Here is a 17,500-nt window from a genome sequence, read left to right as displayed (position 1 = left end):
ATAAATAAGCTCAGGAGGTAAGAAACCTTGAAAAACTGTAAATCCTTAGTTGTGACATCACTCTACATAGCTGAGACTTAGGACCAGGGTTCGTGCAAGCGACCTAGGCAAACAGAAAAGGTGATTTAAAGAGCAAGGTCCAAAAGAATGTGCTAAGTTGGCTTGCGATCAAATGATTGCATCTGTCTAATTACCTGAAACATACATTAAGCCTAAAGCAACGATTTGAATATGCTCATATAAAGTCGTACGAAAGAAACGCCTACATCCCTCCCACAATCTATTTGGCTTCACTAACAAGTATAGGGTCAAAAGAAAAGACTTCACAATTTTTCTTTTAAATATGAGCATATTTAAATATAAATATGATGTTTACTAAACGCCACTCTGATGTCAACCTTCATGAGTTATGCTGCTAAAGTGCAGAAACTATAGAGGAGACGAACGTAAGAAGAGAGAGAGAGAGAGAGAGAGAGAGAGAGAGAGAGAGAGAGAGAGAGAGAGAGAGAGAATTTTTCCTATGCTTTCCCAGTGAACCGCCCTGACTTTGTTTTCCTGTTGACAAAGCAGGGGTCGTAATAGCATTAGTGAGGCAGCATAGACGCTTTAGGGCCGAGAAATTGAGTTACTGAACATCGCTGAGAGAGAGAGAGAGAGAGAGAGAGAGAGAGAGGAGAGAGAGAGAGAGAGAGAGAGAGAGAGATAGAGAGAGAGAAGAGAAGAGAGAGAGTAGAGCGAGAGAGAGAGAGAGAGAGAGAGAGAGAGAGTAGTTTTGGAGTAAAACAAATACGCATATACTTTCTAATATATGATGATATTGGGAATTCCATACATTATCTTAATTTTGATATAAATGAAAGCTTTAGTGTGAGTTTCTTTGGTGAAATGCTGGTGTTAATGCTTTATGCAAACCGTGTCATCATAAAATCTGCGTAATATTTTCTGTTCAAGGAAATCATCATACAAATAAGTATACTTTGTCTTTCGAGGTGAGGTAATGAATAATAATAATAATAATAATGAATAATAATAATAATTAATAATAATAATAATAACTAATATCCTTTATTTCAGCTCAGGGCCATATACATGGAATATACAAAATACAGACGGTAACATACACAATCTAGATACATGAGACATGATAAAAAAAAAATAATAATCGGCACTTATCCACAAAATAGCTGAGGTAGCATGAAAGATAGTAATCATAATACCGGTAATAACAGTAATAATATTGGTGAGAAAAAAAATATGCATTGAGAGTAATATATATAACTTAAATTTCAACTAGAGACCTTAGGTAGTTACAGTAGTCAGGTCCAGAGGGCTAATTACGAAAATTGAATGTAAAAAAAAAAAACTTTAACTTGATAGTAATCACAGTAATAATGAAAAATTAAAATATAAGCAATAAATGTAATAATGACAACATCTGCAGATGACATCTTGCCAATACAGAGATTAAGTCCTTTAGGGGACAAAGGCCTAATTTTCCCACCTTTCCCACAATTTAGATCTTCTTCTTGCTTCACTCCTTAGGATGCTTTGTATGAGCGAGTTACTGCTGTTTTTCACTCGGATTACCATACTGGACATTGTTCGCCTAACAATGATTTTTAAATTGTCCAGGTAGTTTTCTATGAACATCTGTGTGGCGGAGTGGTAGCGGGGAGTGTTTGTGAGGCGTCTCAGAATGTCATTGTGCACAACAGTGATACGTCTCATGGTCTCTCGGGTATAGTTCGCCCAGAGGGAACACCCATAGATACTGTAGCAGTACGAGCGAAAGAGCAGCAGTTTCACGTCTCGGTGGCAGAAGGAAAACCTCCTTGCAATCATGTTGCCAGTTGCACATAGTTTACGACGCCTTTGTTCAATGTCTGCCGTATCTTTTAGGTCGTCGGCGATAATGTGACCCAAATGCGGAAATTCGTGCACAAATTCCAGCCGATGGTTTCAGAGGAAAATTTGTGGTTCTGCAATATGCTTAAGCGATCTCGGAAGCAACGACATGCACTGGGTCTTGGTTTCGTTGTAGATTATATCAAATTCCTCTGCATATTGGCAGCAAGTGTCGATGAGTCGTTGGAGACCTTGCACTGATGGGGGAATCAGAACCATGTCGTCGGCGTAACAGAGGTTGTTTATAGTTGTTTCATTGACGGTGCATCCGATTGGAAGTGAGTTCAGTTTGACAATAAAGGCATCTGTGTACGTATTAAACAGGTATGGAGAGAGAATGCCCCCTTGCCGAAGCCCGTTTAGGGAGCCGAAGGTGTACGATAATATGTTACCCCATTTGACACAGAATTGCTGTGTGGAGAACCAGCAATGTAAAATGCCAATTAGATATAGGGGTGTGCCCATTTTATGCAGCTTCAGGAAGAGCTTCAGGTAGTTTATTCTGTCAAATGCTTTTCTCACATATCCAAAACAAAGGAAAACAGGAGAGGCTGATGATATGTATGTAGATGCAGGTGTCGGTTGAGTGGTTTGCTTTAAACCCGAACTGGTTGTCAGTGGTGTGTAGAAAGGGGAGAAGTCTCGCTAAGTGAAGAAGCGACTCAAGTATCTTCGATGCGATCGTTGTATTTGTAATCGGTCGGTAGTTGCCAGGGTCAGCTGCATCCTTTAGCTTGTTTTTGATTAATGGTATTAAGTGAACTAAGAGTAGGGAGTCTGGAAGAAACTGGTGAATTATGCACGCATTGAATAGGGCAGCTAGCAAAATGTAAATTATCGGATAGCAGAATTTGAAAGCCTCTGCAGGAAGACCATCACAGCCGGGCGATTTATTATTAGGTAGGCTGTTTGTGGCATCACTGATGTTACCTGGCGTAATACGGTCTACAAAATGAAATTGAATGTTGTCAGTACGGAGGTTATCTACATCCCTTCGGAATCTTGATCATTTATGCAATTCAGGATATTGCTGAAGTGATCGCCCCACATATTTGCGATAGCTTCGTCTCCGACTGCTTCCCCTACTCTCTGTGATAGTATTCAGTCCAGAAACAAATACAGAGTCGACCTGATAATTCATGAAAATTATCATTAGCAATCTTTATTTATACTATAATGATGCGATCATATAAAAACTAGAATTCTTGTATTTGCACAATTATAGAACTGGAATTAAATCTCAATTAAGAGGATTATGAATAAATCGGCTCAGCCCCTTTGGGTCAAACACCTAATTGATTAGAAAGGAATGATAGAGTAGTCCATGTCTCGAACATGCCAAGAGAAACATGTCATTAAAGTAAATCTTGTCAATAAAAACGGCGAAGACATGATAAAAACAGTACAAAAACTTGTAAAAAAATGAATTAACTAATTAATTTGTGCGGTTAGAGCAATGGTAAACTGGTCTTAACATTTGGATCAAAAGCGTACTGGAAAACAGCAGTAACTGCAACTGTTATTGCAGCGATGGAGACAACAATATTTACTCTGAATTTCTACATAGGACACCAGAGGAAATTGTATCTGAGAGAGAAGTTTTAATCATCGTTCATTCGGGAGAGAAATAAGTGACGACAGAGTTCATTCACATTTTGTTAAAAACGTTGTCGCAATTAAACATTTGATTACCTACGAATGCTTTATTCTTTTTCGAGTATCCAAGAGCACAACACAATATTTCAAACGAGAAATCAAAAACCTTATGAGAAGACAGCCAACGACAACTCCCGACACACCAGTTAATTAACAATGGCGTGGTGGTCCCTTCAGCGCAAATTAATGTAGCTCATGCTGGGCGTGACGTGCTCGTGACGCATTCTCTGACACACACATCAGCCCCAACCGCGTTCCAGGCCTTAGTCCATTCCTTCCTCCTTTCACAAATCCTTCAATGAAGACTACTCATTCAGCATCTCTTGAACCACCTCATTTCCAGAGGGTTTAGGGAGACCGTCAAGTTATAAATTCCATTACTACATGGAGCGAATGGTTCCATTACGGACTAAATGAATGCAGTCTAAGTTTCCTTCCGAAAAAGCTCACATTGCTAGTATGATCAGAATGCCGAATACGTTGCATCCCACTTACAAATCTATATCTATATATAATATATATATATATATATATATATATTATTATATATATAATATATATAGATATATATATCTATATATATATAGTATATGTATATATATATATATATATATACATAATTATCACATCACCGTGATTCATATATATTCGAGCTATAAATGTCCTTTACTATCTAATTCCGGTCTACCTCGGAATTTATATATTTTCATATATGGAAATCAAAGGGGAATTTTTTAGTTTGTTTATAATAATTTCGTCCTCTCGCGGTTCGAACCACCGTCCAGCAGACAGAGACGAATTCAGGACGCCAGTGATGTTATCGATTCGGCTAACAAGTGAGGTCATAAGTTTATACCGATTCCGACCTTGCAAATCACCGTCGAACTCGTTTATTCATAATTAGAATCGATATCCAACACCCTCTACCATCAATTCCGAGGTAGAGCGAATAAGATAATAAAGGACATTTGTAGCTCGAATAATTTATATATATATATATATATATATATATATATATATATATATATATATATATATATATATAGTATGTATATTCGCGTGAATAATGTGAGCAGAGGCTGACGAGACGAAACAGTACCATAATCAATGTATGTATGAAGTCCTGAGTAAAAGGAAAAATGCACGAAGGACAGAAAAGCAAATGCTTGCAAATTAACCTGATTTGTTCACAAGCAGACACGTGGAAGCGTGAAAGCATGTGGCAGCAATTGCCATTTAAGAAAAGAATCTAGAGACAGACTAAAGTCTTATCAATAGACGGAAGAAGCGATGTAGGCACTACTATCCAGATTTAGAATTAAATGCTAGGCACGTTAGAGGAAACAATGAAATGGCCGGGCTGGGCAAAAAGTAGTTTCACGATTGGAAAAAAAATACACGGTGTGACAGTTGTAAAAAAGCAGTTGGCATAGTTGATAGCAAAAGGACAGAAAATATACCAGTAAAAATCGCGTATGTATACACCATGTTGGAAGATCAAAAGACTTTAATTCAAAGTATCTAATGGATTAACTTTACATACTGGAAGAATGTCAGAATATGGAAAAATCACAATGAATATCACAGAATAAGATAGTATACTATTTGAAAGAGAACCGACTTGTTTCTGGTATGACTTTGAAGACCTGGAAACTTTTTGCCAGAAATTAAATCTTTGAATCGTTTGTCAGAGAGGGAGAAAATAGAGTAATAACAATGATTTTACTTCTCTACGAAGTCGCATATTTTCATGTAAAATTGAATTAAAAAGGTATGTATGTATGTACGTGTATATATATATATGTATATATATATATATATATATATATATATATAATGTATATAAAGTATAAATACACATATACTACACACACACGCATATATATACACACACACACAAACTGAGACGCGAGATCCCATTTAAGCAAGACGCAGCCACAAGACGTGAGGGCTAGGGAACAATCGAGACATTAATTCTAATAGCCATTTCTCTTGCAGGAATTGGATGCCGTCAGCGCTCCCATGGAGAACCTCCGGCAGAGATGCTTCCTCGTAATTGGTAGTCTTGATATACCTTCATTTATAACATCAGTCCAATACAGAAGCATTCAAAGCAGATAGGGCAATTTATCCTTCCTTCTTTTGCACTTGTTGGCGTTTTGTACATTATATATATATATATATATATAATATATATATATATATATATATATATATATATATAATATATAGATAGATAGATAGATAGGTAGACATATATAATTCAAAGAAAAGCTGCACATACACACACACACGCATATATATATATATGTTATATATATATATATGATATATATATATATATATATATATATATACTGATATATATATATATATATATATTATACATATAGACTATATATGGGGAGAAGAACAAGAGAGAGAGAGAGAGAGAGAGAGAGAGAGAGAGAGAGAGAGAGAGAGAGATGACTCCTCAGAGGAAAAATAATGGGAACCACACTTAGCTAAATTTATTAGTTGAATCATGGATGAAAACACATGGAACGATGATACCTGCTTCATATCCCAAAGAAGACTATTAACAGTGTACTAAACCCGCACAACACAAACACTGTACCAATCAGCTTTAATTCAAACTCCCTCTTCCACAGACCCTCTAATTCTCTTACAAATCTTTTCAAACACATTGCTACTTCCTTTGCTGTATCTACTCTGTTACTTACCTCCTGTTTCATTTTACCATTATCTATTAAATTTACTTTCAAATACCTATGCAAATCGAGCGGCTTCCAGTCTTCTACCATGAATGTTCATAGGCCCATATTCTAATATTCCATTTCCACTCAAAACCTCAGTCTTGCTCACAGCTGCTGCAATTCTCTTCTCTTGTCAGAGATTCCCTAAGTCTTTTATTCATTTCTATAGTTTCTCTTCATTATCCTTAAAATCGATTTAGTCGGATCGGTAATCATGAATCATTCCACACCATTCCTGACCCCATTTACAAGACCTACAACTCTGGACCTACTTCGAATGGCCCTTCTCTGGCTTCTTGTATCATTCCACTCATAAAGGTACTAAACAGGCAAGGACATATTCAATCCAGACTTTGTACCCTCAGACCGCCAGTCGTAAACCAATCAAGCATTTCATTTCCATAAATATTACGAGCCTCATTTCCATCATAATTTATTTATTTATTCATTCATTTTTTTTTTTTTTATTTTTTTTTAATCAAAGCAAATTTTCTTCTATAATATACAGCGTCGGCACTCCCTTACCCGCTGGTTTGGTAACTTCTTAAGTTTGTTCTAGTGCCATGTATGCAACAGACACTTTTTTTACTATCATAATTTTCATAAACCTATTTCTAACACTAGATCACCATACCTTTCCTTGCCTGAACCCATACTGTATAGTCTTCCCCTATTGTTATAAGATGCTCTAGGAACACAAATCAAACCCATATTTGCCAAAATATGTCTGGTCTGACTATATAACAACTAATTTCCGTATCGTCCTTTTACTTCCTCTATCAAAATTCTACCATTAATCCTATGTGATATATTTGTTCACACTATCTCACCTGTAATCCCAGTAAAGCTCATCTTTAACAATCAATTCCAATAAACCACTCTCAAAAACATACTGACGCTATCTACTCTCGGGTTATTCATCTCTGATGCTATACTATCATTAGCAAGAGATGCATCTTGGAAACACTCACACCACTGACACAAAACTGCATTCACCTCTAACGGCATCTCCATCATTTCCCACTATTATTCAGAGAATCAATTTGCTCAGCAACCTTTCCTCTGCCTTTATTTCTCAAAGAGGTGCCTGTTCTTAATTTACCTCTCTATTTGAATTATTTGCCTAATTGACCCTCTTACTTTAATGATCACCTGTAAAGTAAGTATATTATAGATATATATATATATATATATATAGATATCCTATATATATATATGTTGTATATATATATATATATCTAAATATATATATATGTATATATAATAAATTGAAATAGGGAATTAAACAAAGAATTTACACAAGAGATTGGATTCAATTTGTAGTAAATGAACATCATATATTAATTTTAGAAATGAGACAAATAACCAATTTACTTTCATTTAATAAAAAAAATAATGAAGGGTAAGAGAAAATATGAAATACAGCAATAAATCCAACATATCTTTTAGTACACACACACACACACACATACACACAAAATACCCAGAACTCATCAAAGGAAATCCCTGCTTAAGTGAAACAGGGCAGTTACTAACATAAAAAAAATAAAAAAACACAGACGACGTCGCCGATCTCGCGAGACGGAAGCGAAGCAGTCCACCAAGTTATCAAACGAACAGACGATCCAGATTATGCAGCATACGGTAATGGAAAATGCCTACCATTCTTCCCTTAAACAACTTGACATAAGATCACTGGGCGATTACTTTTACTTTCTTTTGGTGCAAATTTTTTACAAGCTTATAATCAAGATTGCTATTCTGATCATATTATATATATATATATATATATATATATATATAGATATAATTTATAATTTATATATATATCTATATATATATATATATATATATATATATATATAATTATATATTTCGAGCTACAATGTCCTTTAATATCTAATTCGCTCTACCTCGGAATTCATATATTCTCATATATGCTTAACCGAAGGGGAATTTTTCTCGATAATAGACTTGCCTGGACCAGGGCGTGAACCCATGGATCCTTTCAATCCAGGAACGTCAGTGAAGCTTTTACCTACTACACCACCGCGAGATGGTAAAAGCTTCACTGACATTCCTGGATTTGAAAGGATCCATGGGTTCGCGCCCTGGTCCAGGCAAGTCTATTATCGAGAAAAATTCCCCTTCGGTTAAGCATATATATTAATTCCGAGGTAGAGCGAATTAGATATTAAAGGACATTGTAGCTCGATATATGTATATGAATCACGGAAATGTGATAAGACTTATATATATATGTATATATATATATATATATATATATGAATAACTTAATCACGAAGTATATAAAACGTGAACCCTTTATATATAATATTTTATATATTTATATATTATATATATATATATATACATATATATATGTGTGTGTGTGTGTGTGTGTGTGTGTGTGTGTGTGTGTGTGTTTCCTTCGAAACTAAAAAGTATAGAAAGAAAAAAAATAAAAAAAAAGTTTTTTTAAAGTACACTTTTATCAAAATGCACTACAAAAGTAACAAATACGTTTTTGAGACACACCAGGATATTCTTACAATTAAATCGGTGTCCTACATAAATAAAAGTGTGGGCGCCAAACATGGAAGGAAATGCTACAAGAACAGAAACAATATTTTCTTATCTCTTGTAGCATTTCCTTCCATGTTTGGCGCCCCCACTTGTATTTTTGTAGACATGACTAATTGTAAGAAAATCCTGGCTTGTCTCAATAAACTTATTTTTCACTGTTTATTTCATTCAATAAAAAAGCGTGTTTTAAAAAACTTCTTTTATTCTTTCTTCATTCTATACTTTTTAGTTTCGACAGAAATCGTAACCGATTTACAATTGCAACTAACGAAATTAATATCCTGCAAACTTAAGAAGGTTTGAAAAATCCGTAGTGTTATTTACAGCGTCAACTTAAGAGTTAAAAAAATCCGGTTTTCATTACAAATCCTGAGATACTGGGTGAGGTCACTGTAGGGTCGCTAGAGGCCACTGCTGACCTACTGATCATGTAAAGTTGTATTGTCATCGGCGATTGAGTAACCATGCAAAATTTCAAGGGAACTGGTCAAAAATTGAGTTACAAGACTTGACCAAGACAAACAAACAAGGAAAAAATCAAGGTAAATAAAAGCGCATAAAAAAACACAAATGTCACTCCCAAATACATACTTATGACCTGAATCGCAGTTAGACCCTGGAGCAAAAAACCTACCGCGGCACGGAAGACACGTCATCTTAACACTTACAATAACTTCAAAATATTAGCTGCTTCACCACAGATGGCTCATCAGTAGCATTTTGAACACCCCTACACCCAGTAAACCATTCACCTATCTTTTGAGAGGACTCGTTCACTTCTTGAAACTTAGGGCATCTCCTTATAATAATTCTAAGCCTTCCTCTCCTTTTTCACTCGACTTTACAAGACTTGTTTTTCCACTAACCTAACGTTCTCCACTAATTCCACATAACCAAAATATTCTGGGGCCGCATTTTAAATCACCCTACACTGCACTATTTACCGTTGTTTATTACATATCTCAACTTTTCGAACAATATCAGTTCTCCCTTTATCCCACACATACTAAAGAAACAATTCATCTTAACAGCTGCAGCCTTTTTTTATTATTAATAATTACGATCTCATTTCAGTTCCATAAAGGAGAACTTGCTAAACATTCTTTTCATGTATTCCTACACTCTGTTCAATTATCATCCTTGCCATAAGATGCAAACGGTCCTCTATAAAATTTTGCTAATCATACCTTTGTTTCATCTCCACAATTCCCACTCATCTCCAACCTCCGATCTCACAATCGACGTCCAAGTAGGAACGGATCCTACATATATTCTGGTGCATACGTCAGCCAAATTGACAACATCATGAACTATTCTCTCAGTGGTTGTGTGAAGGGCATATCCACGCTATCTACATCATCCCTTCCTCATCTACATATGGAAATTCTGTGGCTTCTTTTTTTTTAATATACCTAACTCTATTCTGCCACATAACTCCTGACATCCTCCTTAAAACTTTCTCTCAAATTGGAAAACTTATAAATATAGGCATACCGTATACCTTGAACATATTGATGTAGCAATATGGATCTTGGACGATTTACACAAACTCTACTTTCATACTCAACTTCGGTTGTTTGATTTCTAAATCTTATTCAACCAACCCACTGTTTGATATGCCCTTTTTAGTTTCACTAAGTTCTAACTCAAGAGAACCTGTACTGGGTACTATTGCTCTCAAATATTTGATGAACTTGAGCTCATTAATCCTTTCTCCATTTGCCATTACTTCATCCATTTATGCATACGCTGTCCTCATTACTTCCATTTTTCTTGGATCATGTACAAAAGTTTATACATTTCATCCGCACAACTCTTTCGCCTTTTATGAAACGAGCTTGTACTCTAAGCATTTTAACAATTTTTATGCCCACGCTACCAAGAAAAAGTACGGTGAATACATTCATTACATCTTATGCAAGTGCAATGTCTCAAAATATACCACATTAAGTCAGATCACCTTTCTTTGGCATCTTTACTATAACTCCCAACAATCATCAGATTTTTATTCCACATTTCACATTCAGTGATTCTACCAGTTTAAGCGTATTTCATCTCATACTTTATTGTTCACTCCAACTTTTAAAAAACTGTGATTTCATTCATATATACATTTAAGTCTTCTGATGGTTTTACTTTTTGACATTTACTTTCCTCTTTTTCTTTTCACGTACAAGAATCCCATCAGTAAGTCTGTGGGGTACCCTAACACCGACGTCATTCCCCGCATACAAGGCTTATCATCATTTCTTTTTCTTTCTTTAAATCTTCAGATGAGAACTCTTATGGAAAGTCAACAGACTACAAGCCCATGGGGGCTCCAAATGGAAATCAGACTGGAAAGAGAGACATGTAATAGGAAAAGTTGATAAATTGATTTAGGGGTCTATTAAATAAAACCAATCACCTGATTTCAGGAAATGTCAGCAGAAAGCATAAATGAATTTGTTCCTCGCTCCAACATATGGAGTTCAGAAGAATTCAAATAGCAAACTATTCCATATTCTAGTTTTAGCCAAAATTAAACTCCTAGTAAGCAGAGTTGTACTAAATCGGATACAAGATAACGATACACTGTTACAGCAGAAGGATACCTATGTTGCAAGTAAATACAACTAGGCCAGGTAAGGAAGCGTGCAGAGGAAGTTTTGTTGCAAACAAACATAATGCACTCACTTTGTCGGACACAAGTCAACATTAAAAATTGATAAAATAAATTTGACTGATTTCGTAATTCTATCCAAGAGTCAGATGAGAATCAGCACCCAATGACCACACTGGAGAACAGTACTCTAAACAAGGAAGAAAAAGTTAAAACAATCATATATATTATCTTCATAAACATAGGAACCAGTATTATGTATATGGCTCTCAAAAGTCAATGAGTCTTTAAAATTTACACCCAGAATCTTAAATGTCACTAACATTTAAAATATGGCTCTCTAAAGTCAATGTCTTATCAAAATTTACATTAAGAATCTTAAAAGTCACCGACATTCAAAATCATACAATTTAAACTTAAATCAGGATGCAAAGGCAAAAGTGTTCTGAATTAACTAAATATAATACTTTGAGTTTTCGAAGGGTTCAACTTTATGCCTCAAACTCCACTGCCCACAGGAATATGTGCCAGACCTCTATTTAAGGATTCCACAACCACAGACCTAATGTGCAGAGAACCTGAAATGACAGGGTTTTGCCATTCAAAATTCTTTTAAACTACTAATAAAAGATCCACTAAATTCCAGTATCATAGATTGTAGATACGTCATGATTCACATTGTCAAAGGCTGCACTAAAATCTATACCCACTATACCTGCCTCTGCACTCTATTCAAGACCACCCAGTAGACCTCTAAAACGTTAGATAATATAGGTGTAATTAAAATCAGCCCATATTCATTAAATAATTCAGCATGTTTCCTTTCTTCTGAATAGAAGGAAAACTTCTTAAGAGCAATTAAATTAGCAGGCTTAAAAAAAATAAAAAATGGAAAAGACCTGTTAGGGTCTATGCCAAATTTTTAATTTCTCAAGATTTGAAGGACACTGAACACAACTAGGCTCTGGAATACATGACTGAAGCAACACCAAGAACTCATTCTCAGTTTGCTCAGAAAAAATGAGCCTGGAGTTCTCCCTTCTTTTTTCCGGTAATATACAGCAGTTCCATCAGCTCCTGCAAGGTGAGGCATGCTAGAATAAACTCCAACGTGTGATGACTTAAGGTAATCCACTACTTAACTTGTCACCACTGCAGAGCAAAATCTTCATACTATCATTATACGCTCTCCAACTCTCTTCTTAAATACTTGAGCCTGACTTCTAAGCTCAATGAAATTACTCCACAAAAGTCTTATCAATTGTTCCTCCGTAAGTGTTAAGCTCCTTGTTTTTCATGGCAGGCCTGGTTACAAGACATATTAAGCCATGGCTTCTCTGTGAAATGAAACTTGAGGATAATAGTAATCAGATGACCATTTCAACAGTCAACAACTTATGACTTCTACAAATATCACTCTGAGCGCTATAAGAACACTGTGAATACCATTCCAATTGACCTAGTATTTCCAGTATACTTGACCCATCTCTAAATTAGCTATGATCAAATGAGCTCATTAGCAACTCTACTCCACAAGCTACAATCCCTGTAAAATATGGAAATAAAAGGTCAAGACGACTTCCAGATTGGTATATGAGTATCATTTATTAATTCCTCACATCCAAAATAGTGAAAAATCTAAAGCAGCTAACCATAATTATCTGTGGCAGACCGAGCTCAGCCATTTGGTGTGATGAACACGTAATCAATGATGAAAATTAAACAAGCCTTGTAGTCAGCTTCCTGAACTGCTGCCACTTTTGGTAAACAAGCGGCCATAAAATGTTATCCAAAAACAGGCTCCTATAGCTAGCAACACATGTATATTTATTAGTCCTCCACAGACTTTAACCACCTATGTTTCCAGACATCCATACGCACACACAAGCATACGAGACGTGGAGAAACACTAAATAAAGAGCCATTCCACAGCCCCTTGGAACGGCAATACAGATGAATAAAATGAGCTTCTTAAACCCTGAAATCAATATCTGTAATATGTCACAAATCAGATGCATGAGTTTCAGAACAAAAGAGGATATCAAAATTGACACCATTAACATCCAAGTCCTTTTCATGATCATATAACCACATGGCCAATGCAATATAAAATACAATATTTCTATGATCAATTCTGTGGACCAGGATTTAGTTCATTATCATTAGCCTATTTGTCCACGTATTCTCTTAAATCTATTCGTCAGTGTCACTAAACTTCATTCTCTACTCTTGAGAGTACTTATTATCTTTCAGTCCTCCATGTCCTCACTTTAATTTTTCTGCAAGGACCTTTTACTTATTTCTGTTCTACATTATATTTTGTCTTGTTGCTCCTTGTTCATGTGGTTCCTTTCCAACAGGCTGGAATACATTATTTCGGTTAGGGAAGTCCTTACTGATTGTCTGCTCCTTGGAATGGTTTCTAAAGCTACAATTCTACTTAGAAAAGCCTCTCAATATTCAATTTCTAAAAGTATTATTTCCATATCAAATTTACCCTATAATTTTACCACTCTATTCTTTGGAACAGAGCCCACTATAAAACTCAGATAGCTGCTTTGCTTAAATTTTACAAGCAGTATTCTGCTGCTCCCTGTTCTCCAGTCAGCCACTGCCTTTTCTGCATTTTGTATTATGATCTTGCCTAATCCCTTTCTACCAATTCCATCTGCACTTCCTGGCTGAAAAAAATATTACCCTCATCTAAACTCATTTCCAACATCTTTCCACCATAATTAGAAAAAAACTAATGTATCCAGCCCATACCTTTTTCATTAATTTTCCACATTTCCATCTTTTCAACCTGAATCATGCTCTTTACTTTTTAATTTTGTATTCTAAATTCATCCTTACTACTCTTAAACCAAAAGATTATTATCATTCCACATGTCCAGCATTTAGAGCCCTTTCTAAACTGCATCTATCAGTCAAGGCAGAAGCCACATACTTAAACGATAGCCAGTTCCTTGTACCTCACAGATCCTAGTATACCATGACTTATGAACCTTCCATAGGCCATTTTAAATTATATTTAACCACAGTCATCTGCTTGGCACCCTGAGTTGAAACCAAGGAGACAAAACACTCACCACCTATACCCTATCCATTTTCAAGATGCCAATAATTTCTGGTGCTCATCCCGAGCGAAGCCACCATTTTTGGAAATAGATCTAGGCTTTATCAAAATAGAGGTCATACAAAAGGGCAGCAGTTGCTTATACCCTAAATCCCAATCTCTAATTCAGCGTATCCAAAAAAGATCAAAGAGCTCAGGAAGGTAAGAGGGCATTGTGGCTATTACAATTTCATATATATATATATATATATATATATATATATATATATATATATATATATAAATATATATATATATATATATATATTCTTTAAAAAATCACAGCAGATGCACGTGACTGACTTCAAGATATAGGCAAACACCACACGAAAACCATAAGCAGAAATAAGGACTGAGTGCTTTCAACGTTTTATGCCGGCACTGTCAAGGCACATGCCTCAATAATGCGAAAGCACTCGTACGGATTTCTGCCTATCATTTTCTGTGGTATTTGCTTAGCCACAATGCCCTTTTAACTTCTCAAATTCTTTGCTCTTTAATGGATACGCTTTTCACTACAAAGCCTGAGCTCCAACTAAAAAAATGAATAAATAAATAAATTTCTAAAAAATCTTTGAAGTTGGAGCTCAAGTCTTTGTAGTCACAAGCGTATCCAAAAAGAGCAAAGAATTTGATAAGTTAAGAGGGCATTGTGGCTATTAAATTTATCTGGTAAAAATGACCAGTAGATTCTACACACACACACACAGACACACACACACACACACACATGTAACCACAGACAAAAAGAAGGATAAGAGAGGCAACTTAGAGAGAGAGAGAGAGAGAGAGAGAGAGAAGAGAGAGAGAGAGAGAGAGAGAGAGACCCGCATTAAAACAGTATGATTAATCTAGAAAAAAAAAATTTACTGTATAAATCTAGTGCCAGTTCTCTATTAGTATATCTCCAGCTGCTATACACAAGGAGCGAGTGGGTTTCTCATAAAAATTTCCCCCATAAGATTTTCCCAAATCTCTCTCTCTCTCTCTCTCTCTCTCTCTCTCTCTCTCTCTCTCTCTCTCTCTCTCGTTGTTGGGTTAATCCATCTCCATCTAACCTCAGGACAGCTTAGGAAGCCAGCCAAGAAACTTCTTATCTTATGGTCATCCTCGAGAATCTTACTCCTCCTTTCCTTTTTCTGCTTCTTTCCAATAAGAGAGGAATTAAAATATTAAATAGGATTTTACTTTAGTTAAGCAACTGAAAATAAAGAAGGACTATTTTCATAACCAAATTCATATAAGGTGGTAACATAAAGAGGAAAATTAAACAAAAACTGTGATACAAAATCAAAAAAGGGTTCACAAAGGGCTAACATATAATCGCACAAGTGTCCCGATACTTGAATGCTCTCACGTGCACATAAATACAAATGTATATATAAAAATATATGAATGAATTTATACTTAACGTGGTAAATTTTATATGAAATATTTACAAGAACGAAAAATTGGCTCCATGTCAAAACTAAAACCCTTGATGGCTCAAAGTTACGTTCATTTTACAGCAAACCTTCTTCAGTTAAAGTTACAGTTTGCTAACAAAATCGTTTGTCGTATTAGAAATTTCCAATTATCTTCAAATTTTCTGAATCCTTAATGAACTCTAATCTTATTTAGTAACTGTACCTTTGAGTAGGAAATTACCGAGGTCAACAAAACAAAGTTAAATGACCAAAACAAACAAAATATAAACTAACATTTTGTTGTCTATATATATATTATATATATATATATATAATATATATATATATATATACATAAAGTCGATGCACGTGGGCTTCATGATTTAGCGAATACCACAGGAAAAATAATAGGCAGAAATTCGTAGTCGAACGCTTCTGTCCTTTAATAAGACATTGTCGAGTCACAAGAGATGCAGTTGAAAAGAACGATACAAGGTAAAAAATAAATAAATAAATAATAAAAAGAAAGATGAAGAATACCAGATGCTTAATTGTCAAAAAGGAAATACTCAGAGATAATCCAGGATAATCGGAGAGCACACGGTCACAAACTAAAACAGACTTAACCATAAGAGAAACGGAAGCTTGGCCATACAAAGTCCAAAAACATTTATACAACTGAATATATTAATTTTGTTGCTTATATTTACCTACAACATTTTTAGTTATGAAGCCATCGAGTTTAAACAAACCACGACTTAAAATTTAGAACACTTCCATTACTTGATTTGATGAAACAAGATTCAATGATATTCCTTTGAACTGTGTCGCTGCACGGCATTAAGGATCTTGCCTGACTCCAGTGAATAGGTTGATCTAAATGTCTTATATGTACGAGTGATGCATTCAACATCTAACCAGTTCTCACTGAATAGTGGTGTTGTTTGATCCGTTAAGAGAGTGATTTTCCCGTTTGCCCGTAATATATTCTATAACACTTTTTACAAGGAATTTCATATATGCAGCCAGAAACAATTTCAGGAGACGTTTTTATTACTAAACTCTCAACATTAATATTACAGAAAACAACATTTATGTTGAAAAACTTCCAAATTCTTGAAAACTCTAAAAACCTTTTATCATACGACAATTTGAGAATGTTATGTTTACTAAATTCAAGTTTATCATTAGTTAAATAAAATATTTTTCTAGCTCTTTTCCATGCTACTTCTACAAAAGTCCTTGGGTATTTAAGTTTCAAGGAAATATCATAAATAGTTTTAACCTCAGCGTCAATAAACTGCGGGCAACAGACACATAAAACCCTTAAGAACATTCCAGAAAAAAACGGAGATTTTAACATTTTGATGGTGATTGGAATAATAATGAACAAAAGAGGCAATATTAGTTGATTTTCGAAAGACTGCAAAGGTGAAATTTTCATCATTTTTATGGACTGTCACACCAAGAAAAT

General features: G+C 35.1%; 1 long non-coding RNA gene across 1 annotated transcript in view; it reads right to left on the bottom strand.

Annotated features, from left to right (window-relative positions):
* The window catches only part of LOC135219805 (uncharacterized), a 1,047,642-nt gene that overhangs the window by 573,947 nt on the left and 456,195 nt on the right, over window positions 1-17,500 (bottom strand). The gene's annotated exons all lie outside the window — the stretch shown is intronic.

Source organism: Macrobrachium nipponense, chromosome 1 (assembly GCF_015104395.2).
Source record: "Macrobrachium nipponense isolate FS-2020 chromosome 1, ASM1510439v2, whole genome shotgun sequence".
NCBI lineage: Eukaryota > Metazoa > Arthropoda > Malacostraca > Decapoda > Palaemonidae > Macrobrachium > Macrobrachium nipponense.
Note: the sequence above shows the minus strand (reverse complement) of the source record. Positions and strands in the feature narration are given on the sequence as shown.